Raw genomic sequence first — 22,557 nt, 5'->3', positions numbered from 1 at the left:
GTTCAGCGCTTTTGGAGAATCCAAGTTTAGCCAGATTGTTCTTTACCTGGTCTTTCCAACGGAGCGGAGGTCATCCTCATCTTCTGCTTTCCCTGGCGGGTACTGCGTGGCATACTCTCAGAACTGAAGTGTTTTCATCCAGTCTCTCTTAATTCCCTGAACTATGTCAATGTCGTCGTATATCTCGTACAGCTCATCGGTCCACCGACAGCGAGATTGGCCGTTACCAATGCGCAAAAGATCATAAATCCTCCGTAAAACCTTTCTCTCGAAAACTATATTAATATTTTTCATACGTAAATATTTACATAAGCTGCCGTCGACCTCAAGTGTTAGAAAGTGAATTACAGAGACTCCAATTACAATATAATTAAAGACATATTGAAGAAGGTGAATATACCAATTTAATGAGGGGAGGTATCAGCATGTTCTTTTGTATTGAATTCAAACTCGCTAACTTCGATGGCGCATTGGTATACATATATATTATGTTTAAATTGATTAGGACGACTTGTTTTCATAAATGCAAAAGCTTTTGCAGTCTATCTGCTGGCTAGGAGTAGCAGTTCTCTTCCGAACTGAAAGGTACAAGCACAAATGATTTTGAAGTCACACATCGAATAATGGCGAATTTGGCTGTGCCGTGGAATGAAGTAAAGAGGGAGAGTAAGAGGTGAAGTTTCCCGTCAGGAGCTTTTTATCAAATCTGTTTACTGGTTATCAGACTACTGTAGCATTTCAAGCGGAGATGGTTGCGTCAAGGTGGCAGTAGAAATATTATTTCAAAGTGCATGCTACACTCGCTCCGATAGTCAAACGGCTATACGGGCCTAAGCTCGCTCAAAACTAGACAGTAGCTTCAAGGTTTTATCACATTCAATTTGTTAGGGAAGGCATCTTATTTCAAGTTCATCCGATTGGAGATGAGTCGATTTTCGATGTACTTTCGCGTTTTGGCGCTGGATCTATGGGTAAGTGATAACCAGAACCGTAAGAGGTACTCCGACCATTCTGCACTTAGCTAAGTGAATCTAGCCGCTATTGTTGGTGTTCATCGTGGAAACTGTCCAATAAGTACACGCACGGTGCGACATTTTTTGTCGACCGCTTCTTGCCATAGCTGCATGGGGGTAGGCAAATTAGAATAATATTTTCATTTTTTCCTCTATTGCCCGACATCTTCAAATTGAGATTGAAATAGATACACCTTTGAAGAACCTAGTGAAGCGGCCAGGATTGGTACTGATTGTATTAACAATTTTTGGTGAGCTCAAAACGCTTCATCAATCTATGAGGATGCACTTAAAAGGTTTTTGGGTAACCCCATCTTAAGAAGATGAGTTATTAACGTCAAATGATCTGCCTACATTTGGGTACATCACCCTATATGACGACTTAGTAAATTGAGACTATTTAAAAACACTTATGTGCCTGGGAGGCAAGTGGATAACTCTAAATATTTACAGGGAACCAAAAAAACCAGAAAAATTGAATTTCCGGGAATGTTCGGCGGATTATTCTGAAAAACTTTGCTAAGAGACAGTCTAAAACCGGTTACGAGTCAACCGATTGTTAAGATTTCTTAAACCTCACTTTAAAAATAGCTGGATTGAAACCAGTTTTAGTCCCAAAGTCTCTTTGGGAAAATTGTTCAGAATGAACCGTAGAACATTTCCCAGATACGTGATTTTATAGAAAAAAAAAATTACCCGCTCTAAAATACATACTCAAATTCCATTTGTTATAGGTATCAGTTCAATTAGAGGATACGAGATCTTAGATCATTTGGTTTTCAGCGAACACAAACGCTTATGCAGCTCTCCAGCTTGTATCTGGGTCTAGACTATCGAGTCATACACTCGAAGTGAAAAAATAAAATCTTCTAACTCATCAATACATACTATATGTATGTATGTCCCTCGCTATGAGCGCTGCTTCGCAACGAAATTAAAAGGTGCACCTTTACGCAACCCTTCCACCCACCAGTTACCAGCCTTCCGGGAATTTCTTAAACGACACCTTCAAAAGCGCCCTCCGCTTCATACAAACGTTCAAAGCTATTCAAGCAAGCAGCCGCTGTAAGAGGGCGCGTTGGCGTCGACACCACGAGCGCGTCGCTGTTGGCGTCGCAAAAAAAAAGTGGTGGCGAATGTAAAAGCACAACTTCGAAAAAACGCTTTCATATTTTCGATTTGTGTTGCTCTCGCTCAATTACTTGTTTTTGAAATAAATGCTTCTTACTTTGTGCTCACGCGCACTTTGTTTTGCTGCCGCTTTAGTATTTTGCTTCATTCCTTCCGTTTTGCTTAGCCATTCTTCGCACATTGGCTTGCTTTTGTTGGCAGCTTTTTTGTAGCTTTTCGCTGTTTATTGTTGTTATGCTTTCTCGTTGCCTGCCTGTTATTGTTGTTATTCTCCGTTGTTGACGCGCACGTATTCTTTGCTTGGCTTGTTCGTCTGTTGCTTTTCTGTTTATATTTCTGCCTTTCCGCCGGTTGCTCTACGCGCGTCTGTGTGCGCTTCGTGGCTGCGTTTGCTTAGACGGTGGCTGCTTAGATTGTGTATATATGTGTGTGTGTGTGTGTGCGGGTATTTGTAGTGTTGGTGGTGGCAGCGTTGGCAACAATAGCGTCAGCGCGCCTTTGATGATGACAGCACACGCTAGCAGCGGACAACCAGAGGCGCGGAGCACCCAACTAGACAACGCTGGCTGGCTGGCACGCTAGTTGCCTGCTTGCTTGGTTGGTTGACTGGTTCAGTTTTAATTCTGACGGCTGACAGTTAAGTTGATTTCGTGCGCAGAACGCGGAACGTTAAAGCTAACAAAGCTGCCTGCTCTTCGAGTGACTTTTACTGTCCGTGAGACGGTGACTGTGTCTATGTGTGCGTGTGTGTGTTCAAAGTAAATTTTGTGGCTTTTGCCAAACACAACGGATTGTTTTGCGTTGTTTGAATTGAAATCAAACGATTAACGTTCATAAAAGAAGGTAAACAAATATTTGGTAAAAAGATACGCTAAATTAAACTGTGAAGTTTTCTAAAATAGAAATAGTGACAGTAAATTTTTGGCGAGAAACTTGTGACAGAAGGCGAAGTAGCAGCAGGAGGAAGTGCGCGAAAATACTGGTGTGTGTTTGATTCTTTCCATATAATTTGAAATAAAAATACAAATTATTAATGTGTGGTGTTAAGAGATCACAACTCAAGGTCATATATTTGTGTAAATAATTTTGGACTTGAATGCAAAGAAAATTTTCTAGTAATATTTTTTCTGAAAAAAAAATATAATCAAACATTTTTTAAGTGTATATATAATACTTAAATTTTCTTATGTTAATTGTTTAAATATAATGTCAATTTCACAAAAAAAAAAAAACAATTTTTCGTACAAGAACTTGATTTTGATCGATAAGTTTGTATGGCAGCTTTAATTTAAAGACCTTTGATTCTAAACTTTTTTTTGCGTATTTGTAGCGTTGTCTGGGATAATATGCTGTGCCAAGTTTCGTTAAGATATCTTTTCAAATAAACAAGTTTTTCATACCAGGCCTTGAATTTGACTTGCCAGTTTGTATGAGAGCCATATGTCATAGTGATCTGATCTGAAAATTTCTTTATGACATTGTAGCCTTGTCTTTGGGAATATTCTTTCCCAATTTTGTGAAGATACTTTGTCAAATATGAAAAATTTCCCTCCGAGACCTTGATTTTGATTCATCAGTTTCTATGGCAGCTATATGTTATAGTGATCCGATTGGAAATTTCTTTTACTGAAATTATAACATTCTATGCCCAATTTGGGGAAGATACTTTGTCAAATAAAAAAGTTTTTCATACAAGACCTTGATTTTGACCCATCAGTTTATAGGGCAGCTATATGCTATATATCTTCGATCTGAAAGTTTTTTCACTGAGATTGTAGTTTTTTTGGGAATACCTTATGCTCAATTTCGTGAAGACATTTCGTCATTTTTTTGCATAAAAAGTTAGAAAATAATTGAAAGCTGCTTTATCCATGAAGGAGTTATTACTGGCCACTGTACAATAGGCATTAATGTGTCTTGACGGACGCAAGTTGTTAAAGTGGTCAAAATTGTATGGAGAGGGTGAAACACCCAGGTACTTTCTCCTTCATCCTTCAATGTCCAGGCTTTGGAGAAATGAAGAAGAAGATAGAAACAGCTCGTTAGTCTTACATTCAGTGAACCAGAAGGCATAGCTGAAACTGACATTAGCCGTCTCAACAAATTTTTTGAAAGGGCTGAAGCTCTTTGTCGATTTGTAAGGGTCTTATAAACCAGTATTTAGACGTTTTTATATACCACAACGAACCAGCGTTCTAAGCTGTCCAAGTGAGATCCCTCTAAGTATCGATCCATTAACCAAACCGACCTTTTCAGTATTAAAATAAAAAAAATTCAAATATTTTTAGATCAAATTTTTTATACAAATGCTTACTAAAAATATTTTTTTAGAAAAAAAAAAATTAAGTAAAATTATCAGTTCAACTAATTTTTATACCAAACTTTAAAAATTGTACAAAACAACATTTAAAAAAATGAAATAAATTGGGAGAAAAAGTTTTCTGCATAAAAGAAATGCTTACTAAAAATACTTTGTTAACAAAAAAATTAAGTAAAATTATCGGTATGATTATTATATGAATTCCAAGCTTTAAAAATTATGCAAACTTAAAATTTCAAAACAAAAAAATTATAAAAAAATGAAATGGATTAAAAGAAAAAGTTTCCTATATAAAAGAACAGCGTTAATGATTTTTCTATACAGACATTTTTTCTCTCAAAACTAGCCTGTAATTAGCAGGAGTTATAATGATGTTATTATTATTATTTTCAAATATCACGATGCAAAAATTAAAATATTATTTTTGTTTTATAAAAAAAAAAAATTATTTAAATCAGATTTATGCAAATAAAGTACTGAACATAAGCAGCCTTTCTCATTATTTCTGCAATACTTTTTTATTACCTGAAATGACCTATTTTGCCTTCAAGTTAATCCATTCAGTAATTGGCTTGCTATTTTCATTCCCTGAAATTATGCGAAAGCGCGCCAAATGCGAAGAATCATGGTGTTTAAGTGGAAAAGCATTAAACAAAAAAAAAATCGCAAAACCAGAAAAGAGTAAAAAATGCAACAACATAAGCACTGAAGCTAAAGCTAGTTTACGCTGATATATTCACTTAGCGAATCAGTGCGGTTTTTGCAAAAATTAAGTAGCATGCAGTATGCGGCCGCAAGCAGGCATTTATTTGTTCTTTTTCGGTTTTGCAAATTTCCTGCGCTGAAATACGATAGTCTGCAGGCTCGCGCACATGTTGCATCTGCAATGTGGCCAACAACAACAACGCTGCATGTTGGCAAATTTTGCGGTTGCCGAGGATTTGGTTCGTTTATTGATAGTTGCGCGCTCTACGGTTGGACGCTTGGCTGCCAGGCATAACATGACAGCAGATGTGTAGATACACTCATGTGTAGAATATGAGGAGCATCAAGATAATATTATTATCTATAGTTTGAAGTTCTGATCGAAGTACCACACGAATTCAGTATAAATAGTTTTATATAAGGTTAAGGAAAAGCATTATTTGTAAAAGTAACAACAAAGTTATATCGTTACATTCACACAAATGTAAGACAATAGCTGTGTTCTATTGTGCACTTTTTTGCTCGCTTTCTTTTAGCGCTTTTCTCTTGTCAAAATGTGACATCTACTACACTAAACACTTTTTTTCACGTTCCCACGACAGTCGGGTCAACGTTATTGGAACGGACCCGGATCCGCCCGAGAACTGTCTAGTTTTTTTCAACAAAGCTCCTTTCAAGGGTGATACACTGCTTTTAGCTACCCTCCAACTTTTCGCTACCATTTTTGTGGTAGGTCTCACTCGGTAACATTTTTTTGAGATCTGAGAACAGAAAATAGCCACTGGGGGCCAGATCTGGAGAATTGCTTCCACAAGCCAAATTCATACATAAATTTTTGCCATCGTTTTCACCTACTTGTGAAACCATCCTTTCTTCAGGCCATTTGTCCCTCAAGCGGCCCAACAACGAAATATAATAATCCCTGATGATAGTCCTCCCTTGTCCAAGATAGTCAATAAGAATTATTCCATGTGCAGCCCAAAATACAGACGCTATTTGTTACATTAAGGGCATTCCGGGAAACGAAATAGTCGATGAGTTTGAAAAATTACTCTCCATTTTGCTACCGAATCTGTTCAGGAAATACGTAAGTCGCTAAAACGGATACATAACACAATTTTGAAAGGACCGACAGACAGTTCAGGGCGAGATTTAATGCCTTAAATGCTTGCAGAATCGCGAAGATCATCTGCAAGGAAACGGAAGGAAAAAACGCAATATCGAAAAGACTTCCAGACGGCTGTAGGCCTAGTCATAGACCACAACTTACTGGCATCACATGTGAGCCGAATGGTCATTATTAACGATGATTTCGATATGAAAGTGCAGGGAAGTTGGCGTGAGATAGATGCTATAATATCTCCTCTGCTTTCTGCGTTTATCTAGAATTCGGCTTAGATATCTAGGAGTTTTGTAGTTCAAGGGACGGAATGAAGTATCAGAACTCCACTTTTTTGCTTTGTTATGTGTCCTTGAAGAAGAGGATAAAAAGGACGTTCCCTCGTCGCCATGAATTCTATCCCTATGGCCATCTAAAAAATGAAGCAATGACGGGATCTTGATTAGTACTAATGTCTCTATTTCAAGAAGCTGCAAAACTGGAGAAAAAATCATAATATGGCGGCTTCTTAAAAATAAAGGTCTATTTTTGTTATAATTTTCAAACTTTGTCGAAGAAAGAATTTGCATACATCAGTTAATCAGCTGTTTAGAACTAGAGCTATTTTGGCAGCTGCTTCGAAAAAGATACTTTCGAGAAAAAGGCGTTACTTACTTGTTCCAATTGCCGTGACACTAAAACTGCAGTAGAATCGGAAAAAATTTGAATTTGAAAAATCTTTTTATAAGATAGTTTTGATGCAAAAAAAAATTTTGGGAAATATTTAAAAAAAAAAAAATGTAATTTTTAGGTAAAAATTTTCTCGGAAAAATTTTTAATTTGAACAATCCTTTTGGGAAATAGTTTTGAATATATAAACTATCGAATTTTGAAAAAATTTGGATTTTTCGAAATTTCTAGACTACAGAAAAATTCCACAATACTCACTTAAAATAAAATAATTAAATTTTTTTTTTCTGTGATTCCGATTTTCGCCACAACACTGTACATATAAGCGAGCATAAAAATGTGAGCAGTACATAAATAGCTTAGTATGTGTAAAATCTATAAATTACTTGGTTGCATGAATGAAACATTTGTTGCATCCACATGAGGGCAATAAGATTTGTACTCGCTTAATTTAAGCGTTGAAAGCGCGTTTTTTTGCTACCGTTTGTTCTCATTTGAGTTTTTTCCCGATTTTATATTAAATGAGTGTGCGTGCCAGTGTGTGTAGGTGCTGAGTTGATGAAGAAAACAATCAATAAAATCTTTTATTGTGGAAATAAATGCAACTATAAATAAAGCGAATCAATAATGAAGCTGCAGCAGCGCGCCACTTCCACCAGCCGCTCAGTGCAACAGCGCCAGCCAGCCGAGGGGCCAATACGGCACACAGACGCTTGCAGCGTGAGTTGCTTATAAAAATAAACACTGTGCGAGCTTAAAAGAATCAGGCACACAAATACAACTGCATGATGATATGTATGTATGTATGTGTGTGTATAGGACTGCTTGCTGCTGGCATTTGTTGTTATTTACATTTGTCATTATTTAATTGTTTTTATAGCCAGGACACGAGCCAGCCATGCTGTTGTGGCTTTTGGGGAATTGCAGACAAGGCAGCTGTTTAGCCACAATAAGCACTGAGTTATTTGTTTAAACAATTGAAATTAATTTTTACGCACAACTTTTTCTGGTCTGACTTGCTTACTCGAAAAGTTTACCGGCAGCACCACCGCACACCCACACTCACACATACATATATACACCCACCCATACACAAATGTATGGAATTGTAGCTCTGTAGCTGCGTAATTGTACAATAATGCGGGTCAAACAAAATTCAAGGACTCTCTTAATTATCTCTGTTCTGTAGGATGAGATCATCACACCACGCAAAATTACGTAAACAAAGAAAACGCAGAAAGAAGGAAGTGAAAAAACACAAAACTACTTTTATTATGTGTATTCTTTGTATATGTGAGCTTCTACGCACACACACTTAGACATGAAAAACTTCTTTTTTTGTAAGTAGTAGTGGTTTATTCCAACTGGTTTGCCATTTTATCGCTTCTCTTGCGTTGCCGTCCCCTGTTGTACGGCATTACCTTTAGTTCTTATAAATTTTGTTTTTGTCGCTCTTTATTTTCATCTTATGTATGCTATGGTTTTTGGTGGTTTTGTTGGCGCGTGACTTCATTGCAGTTGTAAACTTTGAGTCATCCGTTGAACTTGAACTTTATGCATTGGCAATCAGCATAGCAATCACGTACAGTGCTGGCGAATTCTCGTAAATGTATGTGTGTATGAGTAAGTGTGTATGTGCTTTTGTATGTGAACGCACCATAAGGCTACATATGAAAGTAGGTCAGATGCATTTCTCTTCTTTTTGTATTACTGTACTTGCATGTGGAATACTTTGTAAGAATGACTAATCGGCGCATTTTTAATAACGGTACAAAAAGCATTCATTATTAGAATTTTTTGCTTTTAAATAATATTGCTTATATTGATTCATGGCAGTTCTGTGGTTTCGCAGTTATTCTATTCTCAAGGTTTACCATTTTTACTTTTTCTTTACTCTTTCACACTTCCGGTGGACACTATATGTACATATACTGGGACTGATCTACCATTGTCTTAGATCTCCTGAGAAGCCCGTTTCGTTCTAAATTTCATCTGATAAAGAAAACATTCTGCTTTGACAGTTCACCATCGTTCGAAAATATGCATAGTTTATGGAAAAAATTTCGACTTTAAGCCAAAGATTCTTAAAATCCTAATATGAACATTTTATCACCTGCTTCAACATACTCAAGGTGAGCAAAACAGTGCCTAACTCAGTTTCCGAAGTTTCAGTAGTAATTACATATATTTTAAAACTATGTTATCATTTGAAAACTATAAAAAAACTACAAGGTTCACAAGTCAATATCTACGTAGAAAGTCAAGTAGAAATTAAGGCAGTAACCTCGTTTCGAATATCGGCCAGAAGTGTCTTGGGAAGTAGCACAGCAGTGGAAAGTGCTGCCAGTACCAAGATACTATACTTCTGCTGGATGCCAAGCCACAAAGGCATCGAAGACAATGAACTAGTGGACGAAATTGCAAATTGGAGTGGCTGACATTCGAAAACGTGATCAACATTGGGAAACCCACGCATTGCTATACGACGATCTCGACAGAAGCATGTTAAAGAAAATCAGAACCCGATGGAACAAGATACCTGGGTTCAAAACTGCAAAAGCCATGTGCGAAACTGTAAATCGGAAGTACACAAAATTCCGATTGGCACTCGATAAAAGAGACTGTAGGAACATGATGGCAATACTATATGACCACTGTCTGGTGACGATACACATCCGCAGGATGGGACTGAAAGGTCGACAAGACTACGAAATGTCTAGAGTAGAACACCATTAAAACAATGGATCATCTCTTGTGCACTTGTCCTGCTTTCACAAGACTACGTTGTAAGCATCTCGGGTCTTCGCGGTATGATACACTAGAGGAGGTATCGAAAGTGAAGCCGCAGAGTCTGTTCAAATTCGCGTCAAGCGCTGGCATCGTAAAAGATGACTACTCCTCTTGGAAGCAGCAACTGATCTCCATCTTGTATCGCGAAAGACCAAAACTGGTCTATGCGTGGCTTATTGGCCTGCCAGATTAACCTAATCTAACCTAACCTACAATGCGATGTTTTTGTTTCAAAATTTCCACGTTTATTTAAGAAAAACTTGTACAAGAGTGTTATTCAAAGTATTGCCCATCTGAAGCCTAGCTGTTATCAATCCTTCTTGCAATTTTTGGATTCCGTCTCAAAAGAACTGTGCCGGTTTGATGAACTAGATGATGATGTGAACCGTTTTTCGGTAAAGGCGTTCTTCCTCGATCGGAAAAAATGGAAGTCAGAAGTAACAATGACTGGTTTACAAGGTGAGGGAGGCAAAGCCCAGCCGATATTTTCCAAAAACATAATTTGTAACCGGCCGAGCGTTGTCATCTTAGAAATTATTGCTTCGTATCAAGTCGCAAATTCTAGGCGATATTTGGCAATCGTTTGCTTCAATTTGATAAGTTGTTGTTGGGAATGTGTCCTGTTAATGGTTTCTGCCGATTTTAAATGCTGCAAAATGATCACCAGCTTCTGATCCAACCTAATTCAGAGCATTACCTTGACGTCATTGATATTTATTAGACATTTCTGACATACGTTACAAAGCCGTCTTTCGACGTCTCAAGGCTTCAATTCGTATAACATCAAATTTCTTGCTTTTGAATGTGTACAATTTCTCTTAAATGTTTTCAAATGGCGGCTCGAGTCACTACCAAAGATTCTACGAACTTTGGCAATAACCTTCATACAACAATGTTTCCAGTTTCTCATCTTCAAACTTTTTTTGCGGATATTCTTCATGTTCCAAGCCAAAATCACCACTTGCAGATCGTGCGAACTACCTTTTGTCTCAGCTAGACCATATTCACTATAAGCTTCTATCAAAAAGTCGATGACTTTCGGCTGAGATTTTCTTTATACTAAAGTAAAGTGATGAAGAACTCCTCGCAAAACAACTTTTTTCACACATTTGAGGGCAAAAAAACATAACTGTTCTTTCTGCTTCAATTCAACTTCAGAGACGGAGAGAGAAAGTTACAAATTCATTTCATGATATTCAGATCAAGAAATCAATTAAAATATTAAAGCTTTTGAACATCTTTATATACAAATTTCTTTCCTTCTTTTGAATGAAGAAATAATATCTCTGTTCCTTTGAAAAACTTCAGCACATCCAACCCATAAACGCTATACAATCACACTTACTTTTTAATGTGGTCACATACAAAATATTAAAGTAAATTTGCTTAAATCAAACAAAGTTCAGATTTAAATACATTTTTACATGAGAGAAATGGCTTCATTGCCATCGATTTGTCTTTGTCATAAGCAAAGTAAATATGCCTCTGGGCGGTAAAGCATTTGACGTCAAAAAAGCAAATTCATAACAGCCTTGAATTGTTTTAATGGCGTTATTGTGGTGTTTGTTTTCTCCGCGGCTTCATGTTTACAATCCTAATAGGAATAATAAACAAACAAAAACTATATAATAAGCAATACGCCCCATGCAGAGCGAAAAAATGTCCTTAAACAAAGCTTTCAACCAAACACAATTACAATTGTATGCAATTAAAGTGGGAGAAATTACACGAGTAAGCCACAAAAATGCACACGAAACAAGGTCTGTGAATAGGTAAATAGGTCTTCATATATGTTCATATGTATGTATGTACTTTAACATGCACTTAAATCGTATAACAATACATGTTTATGATGGAAATAAAGTCAGCAAATTGGTTATATCTACTTTGTCCTAGATGGTGCAGTTCTAGTGCCTTTAAGGACAGTTAAAGTACCATTACCTTTGTAGACAATACATTTAAGGAAAACGTTAGTTCTTCAAAATGTATTAAATAGTGTTTGAAGTTTCATAAACATTTATTTTTTTTTTTAATAATTGAAAATTTTAAGTAAAACGTTAAAAAAGTGAGGTCTATAAGAAAATCAAGCCAATTTAGTACTAATTTTATCTGTTACTTTTAGACCAGATACCCTTAGAAATTTACAATTATATAAAAATTAAAATATACTATTGCAATGTCTTCCAAGAGGAGCAAGAAAGAAAGCCATCTTGTTCTGAAGAAAAGTGTTCTCATAACAAGGAATTTATTTATACAAGTAAACATGGATAGCCAAGACGCTTTGAAGGCACTAAAAACTCTTAGGATTTCATCAAAGATAGTGAAATAATGCCTTGATCTCTTAGTGGAACTAAAATTCTAACTAAAAACCTGCAATGGGTTAGGGGACATAGCGATATTCTTGGTAACAGTGAAGCAGATGAACCAGCAGGTACCAACCTAAAGAGGGAGTATTTAAGCCTTTGGCTTTTTGTGGATATTTGATCGATAAATATATTGTAGATACAACAGTCGTTGAGTTTTTACGTGAGTACCTGCCGGCGATGGTCTTACTCCACGGTGATTAAGAGCACATACATCAAAACAATACATTGATCAGCGTCCCAAACAATACAGCTTTTTTGCAAGTCTTATTTGGTTCCAATTTGTCAGGAGAAAGGTACACTTTTTCCGCCTTGGTTGGGTTCGAGACCGACCTAAAACATATGCCGTACTGAGGATCCGGTACCCGGTCGCAGTGCTTGTACTTGTTACATATGTCAACTGACTAATTTATTCAACTCACTTACGAAATTCCATAGTCAGTTTAAGTCTTACATGCAGTAGTAAGATAATAATTATGAGAATAATTGGAAATTCACTTGGATATCATAATGGCAATCCATTATCGATCAGGCTATAAATGTCCCCATCTGACTCTTAACCCATTTTTCGTTCCAAAATTTTAGGAAAAATATTTTAGTTAAATTTTAAGTTAGGTGCAATCAATAGGCTGATTTTGCGTGAGACCATGAATAATCATGATCATGAAATGTCAACAACTAAAGACGGTTGTCTGTTGTGATGCGTAGAATTCCTACATGTGGATCTAAAAGACTGCCGCTTATCGATAAAAGGCGTCATCGATTTCCTGAGGCGGCACATATCTATCTATTCTAAGCAATTTACCGAATTCGTAGAGAGTATGGCAACCAAGATGCTTCAACTTTAGTCTGGCAAAAGCTGGACCGTGGACGAGATGTGTTTTTCTCATCTTCCTCATTGCTACTTTGACAAGTTGTACAGTTAGGTCAAATTCTAATGGAATGGAATTACCTTAGCCACTTTTTATACCCTGAATAAACTATAAAATGATTACTGACGCATACTAGTGATCAGCGGAATAAGCCAAGTCGATTTAGTGACGTTCGAATTTTTGGTCCGTCAGTTTTTGACATTCTAAACTTTTGCTCACGTCCCCTTCTTCCTAACAAGTTGCTTGTTTTTTGGAACCACTAATATTAGACCTTTAAAGCATATAGCAAACATATAACCTACATTATCATGCAAATTTTGAATTTCTATTTCACAAACATTTTAATATTTTTTGTGATTTTTTTTGCCGATTTTCAGAGAGTCCTAACTGAGCTTAGAAAAAATGGTGTAAGAATATTAAATAAAGCCATTTCATTCAAACGACAATTATTTTATATTCACCCAATGCTGACCTAATGCAAAAACTCTGACACATAAAAATACATAGAAGCGACCTGCAACATGCAACATGCATGTCGGCCACACATGCAACACATTCGCAATAGTGAAAACTTTTCAACGCAATTAATTTTTATTGGCGTCATCACCATTGCCGCCAACGACCACCAAATGGATGAAGTGCTGTCATGTTATTGTTGTTGTTGCTTATGTTGTTTTTGTAATGCATTTTGCATTTCAGTTGAACTTATTGCAAATGCTGTTATTGCCACTGACTAAGCGCTGCCATTTGAAATTTTGTTGCGCCAAAATATTGTCGTTACTTTGTTGTTGCTGCTGCCGCTGTTGCCGCTGGTGCTGCTATGGCGCTTTGATGTGGTCGCTTACATCATTGGCCATCAAAAAGCGCAACAACAAGCGCTTGCATGTGTCAACAGTTTTACGCCGTCGTTGTTGCACCAACACAACTATGTGTTGAAGTGGCAGTCTGTTGGTTTTTACGTAACATGTGACAATAACTGCATTTACTTATTCATTGCGTGCATCTGTGTGCGTTTGTGTGTAGGTGTGCGCATGCACTCGTGATTAAATTTGCATTTCACACATATTTCACAGGAGCGCAGCGTTGAATTATAATGTGATAACTGTGAATTTTCTAATTACGCCGGGCGCACACACATCCACAGCGGCAGCAACACCTAAAAGTCTATGCATGTAGCAGTCGGTGTGTGAGGCGCGTGTGCGTGTGTGTGGGTGTGCGTGCGCTCGCTATAAAACAAGTGCACTTGTGCAACATTTAATGCAATTAGTTTGCTAAATTGCTCGTGTGCAAATCGTTCTTATGACTATATGCATTTATGTATCCACACATACATATGTATATATGTGTATGTATATTGAACATTTTTAGTTGGAAATATAAGCAACTGTATTTGTTTAATATAACTGCATATGTATATTTCTAATAAAATTTTAGTTGTGCTTTAATTGCTGTTGTTGGCAAGGATTTTCGGCGAATGAGCTCATACGCTTTCAAATTAGGGTAGTTCTATTTTTATATAAATCATTTAAAGTAATATTCATGATTGCTAGCTAGGTCAGCTAAAAAGTGTCTATCGTGTCTAGCAGAGAGAACCACCACATGTTTTGTAGTTCGACCTAACCTTCAAAAGTAATGCTGACGCTAAAAAGTGGTTTCGTAAGTGTGAAGGGGTTACGTGGATTTTGACGGCCAAAAATACCGATTTTTTCTCATGAGAAATAAATAAATTTTTTTATAAATTTTGAGCTCATCAAAGAACTATATTTACAAAAATATTTTGTGAATTTAAAAATTTTTTGTTTTTGGAAAGAAAGTAGAATATTGGCTTCTGGTTTCCAGAGACACCGCCCAAAAATGTCTCCTCCCAGTGATCAGCATAACAGGTGAAGGATTCATCTAAAATCAAATTTCATCGGTCACGAGACCATCTTATTAAAAAAAAACTGAAAATTTTCAATAAGATCTTCACTAGTTTCGATAGAAACACGATCACAGATTGAAGTAGCCAACTGGTCTAGCTTGGCGCGCCGCTCTCCTAAAGGCTTTTTCTTCTACACTTTCATTGTGATAGAAACTTTGGGAAAATAGTTTAGACATATCTTAGTATTTAATAAAAAATATGCAAAAAAAACATTTTTTTGATTTTTCAAAACCCACGAAACCCTTTAACCGACGCCTTGAAGTCTTCAAAGCAACATGGATTTGCGAAGGCTCTGAGTTAAGGAGTCCGCGAGTGGAAACCATCGCCGATTCACTGTGTTACAAATTAATGGAAATGATGTTCATACAAGGTGTGTTCCAAAGTAAACAGGAATTTTTGAATCTAGCTCCAGCTGGTGGTGCCACCTATATGTCGACTGGTGTGCTAGAATCTATAATACTATCTTTATCGATTGTCCAGTGAAAATTTCATGACATTTCATTGATTGAAAGTGAAGTTGTAGCGTTTAAAGTGTCAGTATGTTTGTATTATTGGTGCGAAAATGAGTTTCGAACAAAGAGTCAACATTAAATTTTGCTTTAAAATTGGTAAAACCGAAACGTTTCAATTGATGAAACAAGTTTAGGGCGATGATTGCCTATCCAATAGCAGAGTGCACGAGTGGTTTCAATGTTTTCAAAGTGGTTGTGAGGACATCACATGTGGGCAATAAAAATCCGTGATCACCGGAAATTCCAACAACGGAAAGTCTGCGTGAATTCATCAAAAATCGGACGAAACCATCATTGAAATTCATGGAAATGGAATTGAACATCTCCAAAAACATCGATTTATCGAAACTTTGGGCTTACGAAAGGTGTGGGCACGGTTTGTTCCGCATAAATTGACTGACGACTATAAATTGCTCAGAATCCAGAAGGGCACTCATGGCGCTTAGCAGTCATCTTACCGCAATTGTAGAAGTTCTTACTGTACCTTTTCGGACGCAAACTATCAAAATTTTATGGAAAAACGTGACCTGAAAGCATCTAGGCCCTTTATCCTCCAATATTCAGCTCTTGCCAGACTGACGTTGAAACAACTTGGCAGTCATACCTTGGGCGAATCTGGAGACAAACGAGGTTTGACAATTAAGTAATGAGACTGATTATATTGCCGCGCGTGTGGGTAACCTGTGACCTTAAAATTCCCTTTCTCTTTTTCTGGCATCCCTCCTCTCTGCATTGATATATGTAGTTGAAACGTGTGTTTGTAGTGCTCGTCACGAAAATGGAAAAAAAAATCAACTAACGCGTCGCGATAAAATTTTGCGCCAGATTGGGCGAAACAGCTTCGGAAATGGACGCTAAAATTGTAAGAGTGTATGGTGATAGTGCTCTTAGTCGTGCCCAGGTGTTTCGATAGCACAAAGAGTTTAAGGGGGGCGTGAAAGAGGCGCGGAGTGGGAGACCAGTCGAGGTGCGGACTGACGCGAATGCGCAGCGTGTTCGCGCATTAATCCGTGAAGATCGGCGTTTAACAGTTCGAATGTTGGCCTTGGAAATGAGTATGAACCGTGAAACCGTCAGACAAATTTTAACCGACGATTTGGGATGAAAAAGTTGTGCGCGAAGATGGTTCCAAAGAACCTTTCTGAGGCCGTGCCACACCGCCCTCAGCGTGTCCCAATATTTGGCCTCTAAGAGATCGCCGTGTTGCAACAGCCGCCTTATTCGCCCGACATGTCACCCTGTGACTTTTTTTGTTTCCGAAAACAAAATCGGTGGTCAAAGAAACCCAGGTGGCCGTGACGAGGGTACTCGCGGACATCCCAGTCGAAGCATTCCAGAAATGTTACGAAGCATGGAAAACGCGTCATGTTTTGAAAATCCAATAAGATCTCTGCCCAAGGGGACTATCACAGATTGATATCGAGCTTGTTGGATCAAGCACTTTAGAAAAAGCGCTACTTCTGAAAGACTATTTGTCATTTCGTGACACTACACGTCGCAAGTCTAAAAATATTTGGCTGATGCTGAAATGAGATTTATCCACATATTTATTACAATATTGCTCCATCTGACGACCATATTCGATGGCACTCGTTTTTTAACCACTTCAGTTCTTATACAGTTTTACTTGGATCGACTCGCAAGATTAAAAAGTTAGCTTTTTTAAATTATAACTCATATATATTTTTTTTCATTTGAAAACTCCTAACCACCCTACCAGACATTACTACAAGTAAACGGTTACAAATATGTATGTAACATACATATACATATACTCTCATTGTACATTCAACGTGCAACATTTTGTGACAATATCGTTTTGTCGATGCGATGTCATTTGGCGTGTTATTTCAGCGTTGTTGTGTGTACCACAACTGTATGCATAAATTTAGCAGTTTAGCATTGAAGTTGGCTGCACTACATATGCAACTGCACAATATGCACGAATACGCGCTCGCAAGTGCATACATAATGGATAGATTACTGCGTAAACGCTCCATAGGAAAAATTGCAAAAGATGTAAAAAATTTTCATTTAGTTCAATATTTGATCTACAAGATTTAGCATCTAACCTGCGGGCTGCGATGTTAAATTTAGCTTTAGACAAGAAAAAAGAACTGTAAACTTTTCCCTATGCCTAGTAAGTGGAGTTAGTCATTGCATTCCATCGGAAATGCGCTAAGGCGAAGAGTAAAAATAGTCTTTGAACAGACTCTAACTTTTCAAGATATATTTGGTAACTAGGGTTCCAGACCACAGAGCCATATTCCGATATAGGCCTAACCCCAGTTATAAAGAGTCTTTTAGTAATATATGGGTCTCTAAATTTTTTCTAAACTTCTTTACTAGAAAATATTTTCGATTTCGTGCTAGGTGTGCCGCATCAACCATTCCACTCTGTACGTGGTTTGAACACATACACCAATACATATGCATATATTTATGGTATTCTCATTTATTTGTATAAATTGCGTGAGAGCGTTGGCAGCTGATGTCGTTTTGTTCTTTTAGTTGTTGTTGTATGATTGCAGTTAAACGAATTATCCTGTAATTACACGCTGATTTCATCTACTTGCTGATAATACGTTAAAGTTTTTAAAGTCAAATACTAATGCGAGCAATTGTTGTAATTAAATAGCGGTATTTGTATATTTAGGTAATATAATTTTACTGGAAATTTAATTTTCACAGGCTTTCTTTGAAAGTTACTGCGCAGTTTGTTTACTAATGAGAAAATAATTTAAATATTGTACAATAAATAGAGTCCTTATTTAAGAGGTTGAAATGCAGGCGGCGTTTATGGTAGACTTATCGATTTTATGACGTAGTGCTCACTTAAAGCTTTTTCGTAGACAAGTAAAGCTTTTACACCACTTTACTTGTAGAGTTTGCAAGCTGAAGAGTTCACATGACTTTAAGTTGTTAAGTGGAATGAGTCTCTAAAAATGAGTTCAGAATGATGGAGCTAGTATATTAGGTCATTCGAGATTATATTTTAAGTTTTTGTTGTCATATTCAAAGAACTGGCGCTACTGCTGATAGTTTGACTTTTATATTTCGGGATTATAGAGCATAAATTGCTTTACCAATTTTCAACCTTAAAGATCTATACATCTCTTGCATGCGTTTGAACTAATTCTTAAAGTACCACTGATTGAGATTTACTTGTATTTTCACCTAAGGGAATAAAATGATGTCATTTGGTGCTAAGTCAGAACTTAACGGTGGATTACTCATCAAATCGTTAATTTGATGTTCAATAATGCAGTTGTTTCAGTCGATGTGTGAGAGCTCGCATTATTGTGTTGAAGAGTGATCCGTCCTCGGTGGCTGGTTTTCCTGACATCTTGAAAGACAACTGGCACAAAAAGGATTGTGTACTACTCAGAATTTAATGTTTTGCGTTATTCTAGTGGTATTATGGCAACATGTTCCGTTTTTTCAAAAAAACACAGGCGATCATTTGCTTAGAAATGCTTGGTGGTCGAACAGCTTTTGTTAGATTTGACTCATTTTGAAACAACCATACATTCGACTACACTTTACTTTCGGGCTCATACGTGAATCGCGGATTTATTCATCACCTTCCACTTTGTTATAGACGTATTTCGAAGCACAGTTATCGTATATTTTGAACATTTCTTTCGACGAATCGACACGATCCTCTTTTAAGCGATTGCTAAACTGTTTGGTATTCCACGTGAAACATTATTTTCTACATTTAAATATTCAATCTTCAATGTATGCTATTAGTGGGAATCTTGTAATTGTTTCAATCCCACGACAGGACACATGACGGGTTTGCAATTGCTCACAGCATCAATAGTTTCTGAAACAAAAACTAATTTTAGCAGACCTCCACGAAATTCGTCTTGAGGTGATCTATCACATCGATCTGATTCACTGTAATATCAATAAACACTGTTCCTTAGAAGAGCCTCATGGCCATTTAATTCCATTTTTTGTCCGAGTTGAATACTTTAAGTAACTGTGAACAGCACAAATTGCGCTAAAAATGTACGTTAGTCTCTTTGGCAGTTGCTACTTTTTTTATATTCAGTTTTGTTCCATAATGAACAAAATAATGGTTGGATTCGGTCATTGCCTGCGTTGTACTCTAGTAGGTTTATAAGACTTTTATCAGGGGATTAAAAACGTCTTACAAAAATGGTTAAATGGCTACGTTAATAAAAAAATTGTCGCATTTGGAGTGATGATAATCCACAATATTATCATGAGCCTTCGAAGTAGCCTCCAAGATCATCTGATTAAACACAGTTGGATTAATTTTTGTGGAGCTATGTGAAAGTCGCTTCTCTACGCAGCCAAGATTAAGACGTTTGATGCATTGGATGATATTATTCGGCACATTATTTCTCACATACGACCACAATTATTGCAAAAAGTGGTCGAAAATTAAGCCTGTCGACTAGAATTTATTCCAGCTAAAAATTATTTATAAAACATGATGACATACCCTTGCCCTTAACTAAGTTCTTGGCCACAGCATTTTATTTCTTCTTTAAAACCACATATCTAAAAAGAACACCCTTTATAAGCTCCCTTCCAGCTAAAGAGGCCATTTTAATGGAATTTCTAATTCTTGGTGCTGTTAAAAATGCTCAAACTATAGTCCCAATTCTAACTTTTTCCTGTGTGACCAAAAATTTCAATTTCATTTGGTAAATTCTATTTGAAAAATTGCGCACAAACCGAATAAAAATAAAGTACAATAGAACCAAAACTAATGAAATTCATTTCAAATTTATCAGGAGTAAGTGTGGGGCTAAACTAAATATAAATACAGTTTTCGAATTCTACAGTTTTCCACTCACACATCCTTACACGCAAAATACACCAATATATAAAATAGAAAATAAATTCGTGCGTGGCTGCGTTTGTATGAATGTGTGTCATTTATGGGAGCCACTGACAAAACTTTTACTGTCGACAACACAGCGCCAAAGTCGGAAGCCGAAAAAACTAGCAGAAAAGCAAAAGTTGTGTGCCCCACTTTTCGCTACGAACACAGCGAGCACAAAAGTGCCTAGACATACATAAATAAAAATAATGTATAATACACAAAGTAAAATTAGATTCACAAACAAAAAAAAATAAGAAAATATTGTCTAGTAAATATTGACAATTGCGTGTGTGCGGAGGAGGCGGGCGGAGTTAGTGTCGCGGCGAAAACGCGCTAAAAGGAGGCCACATTATACCAAATAAGAGGATCAGACAGACGCTGCAGGAAAGTCAGCGTCAATAATCGCCGACCAAAATAGAAGCCTGAAACGTATACAAACAATAAAGTGTCCGCTTGTATACAAAGTACTTAAATTTTAGTAATTTTATGCGCTGAGATGAGTGGTTTACTTTGTTGATAGGCTATCAAAATGTTACGCGGCTGTGGAGTAGATTTACATGCATTTATTTGAAGATTTTGGGTGTTGAAAGCTTAGTAGATCTATGATGTTTACGCAATGGGGATGATAAATTAATAAATGCAATATTCATCAATATAAACTAGTTAATAACTTAAACGACTCAAACATAATAAATTCACACGCATGGAAGATAGATGTATCATATTATGTACTTTCTTAGATTACCAAAGTCCGTGATATCAACCACAGGACTACCTTTTTTTTCACGGGCAAACTTTGCTTTTAAAGAAAGCTTTTTTTCTTGCATTAACGACCTATACAGTTTCAAATACCATTTTTTGTTTTAAACAAAACAGCTGAGGAATATTTTCTAGAACCACAGTCTTCCATGAAGACCTTATTGCGAGAAATGACTTCGAAGATTGGGCAAGTGACCGCTATTTTAAATAAAAATTTAAATAAAACTTAATCCCAGAATAAATTAAAGCTTGTTTTGATACTTTAGATTTACCTAATCCCGTAATATTTTATATTTTCATCGGCGGATCAGCGTTCTTTACTTGTACTCTATATTTATAAGGTTAGGTTACTCTGATAGACTCGTGAGTAACGCTTAGACCAGTTTTTGTCCTTAGCTATGCCAGCTCAAGTGTCGTTACGTAGTCCATAAAAGTCATCCGACAGGATGTCAGCGGTTGACGTGAATTCCATTAACTCTGTGGCTTCACGATACCCCTCCCAGTGTATCAAGATGTGAGGCATCCAAATGTTTGAAGCATTGCCTTGCTAGTGCGGGACATGTGTACCCGAGATGCTCTACTATCTCCCTGGATCTCTTGACATTTCCTGCAGTCATCTCAATCTATGAGCCTCATTCTGCAGGCGTTTGCCGCCAGTGAGTATTCGAATATAGTTCCGACACTCTCTCCTTCCAAGAGTGAAAGCAGAAACTTTGCGCATTTTTGATATACCGATTTGCATATGACTTTTGTAGTTTTGTATTCCGTTAGATCATTCCATCGAATTGTAATCTTCCTTGCCATACTTTTGTCAAGATCGTCGTAAAAACAATGCACGGATTTGCTAATGTCGGTCACGTTATCACATTACAGCCAAACACCACTCTTGGCAATCTCGTCCACCGATTCTCTTTGGATCTGGAACGCAGAAGAAGTCATGTCGCCTGGCGACACTCTCCGCTGCTACTCTGCTGCCCAAAAGACTTCTGGCCGATATACGAAACGGGATTACTGATTTGATTACTGCTGGGGTATCTACGTAGATGCTAACTGCAGAGTAGTCAGTTTATGCATTAGAGGCTAGATTCGGAGCTGTGGTGGCCTGACAGCTTAAATTGCTGCATTACGCCTCCGAAATTCTGTCTTATTTCTTAACAGTATATTCCCGCACCAAATCCGTAATCCGTTCTCGAAACTACAGTTAACATACCTTAAGTGCAGTTATAATACATTTAGTTCACCCCAACTGTCTTCCTTTTCATTTACCCAAACTTATGTACCTAATTAAAAATTGGGGTCATGTAGGCGATGCTTCCATATATAAATTATACGCCAGATAGTAGTCACCCATCGATTTTGCCCGAAGAGTGAGGTTGTTTAGAGTGACTCTTGCTGTAGGTGTCAGATTTAGTACTAGTTCAAGAGCCACCGTTGAAATGGTCCTTACCCATTTGAAAAGCATAGCGAGCCTTTAACCCCTTCCATTGGCTTCCAGTAAGTAGATTTCAGTAAGTCTGT

At 37.1% G+C, this 22,557-nt stretch overlaps 1 protein-coding gene across 2 annotated transcripts in view; it reads left to right on the top strand.

The window, feature by feature from the left end:
- The first annotated feature begins 2,728 nt into the window (after window positions 1-2,728).
- The window catches only part of Mfd6a (Major facilitator superfamily domain-containing protein 6-A), a 76,780-nt gene continuing 56,951 nt past the window's right edge, over window positions 2,729-22,557 (top strand). Inside the window, exon 1 of one of the 2 annotated variants that reach the window (XM_011201942.4) lies at window positions 2,729-2,987. The gene's annotated coding sequence lies outside the window, so the exon portion shown is untranslated. Of the gene's footprint in view, window positions 3,127-22,557 lie in introns of both variants that reach the window. The other variant, XM_011201939.4, reaches the window with a different exon arrangement.

This window comes from Bactrocera dorsalis, chromosome 5, assembly GCF_023373825.1.
Source record: "Bactrocera dorsalis isolate Fly_Bdor chromosome 5, ASM2337382v1, whole genome shotgun sequence".
NCBI classification, from domain to species: domain Eukaryota; kingdom Metazoa; phylum Arthropoda; class Insecta; order Diptera; family Tephritidae; genus Bactrocera; species Bactrocera dorsalis.
The sequence above is the reverse complement of the archived record's forward strand: the minus strand, read 5'-3'. Positions and strand labels throughout refer to the sequence as shown.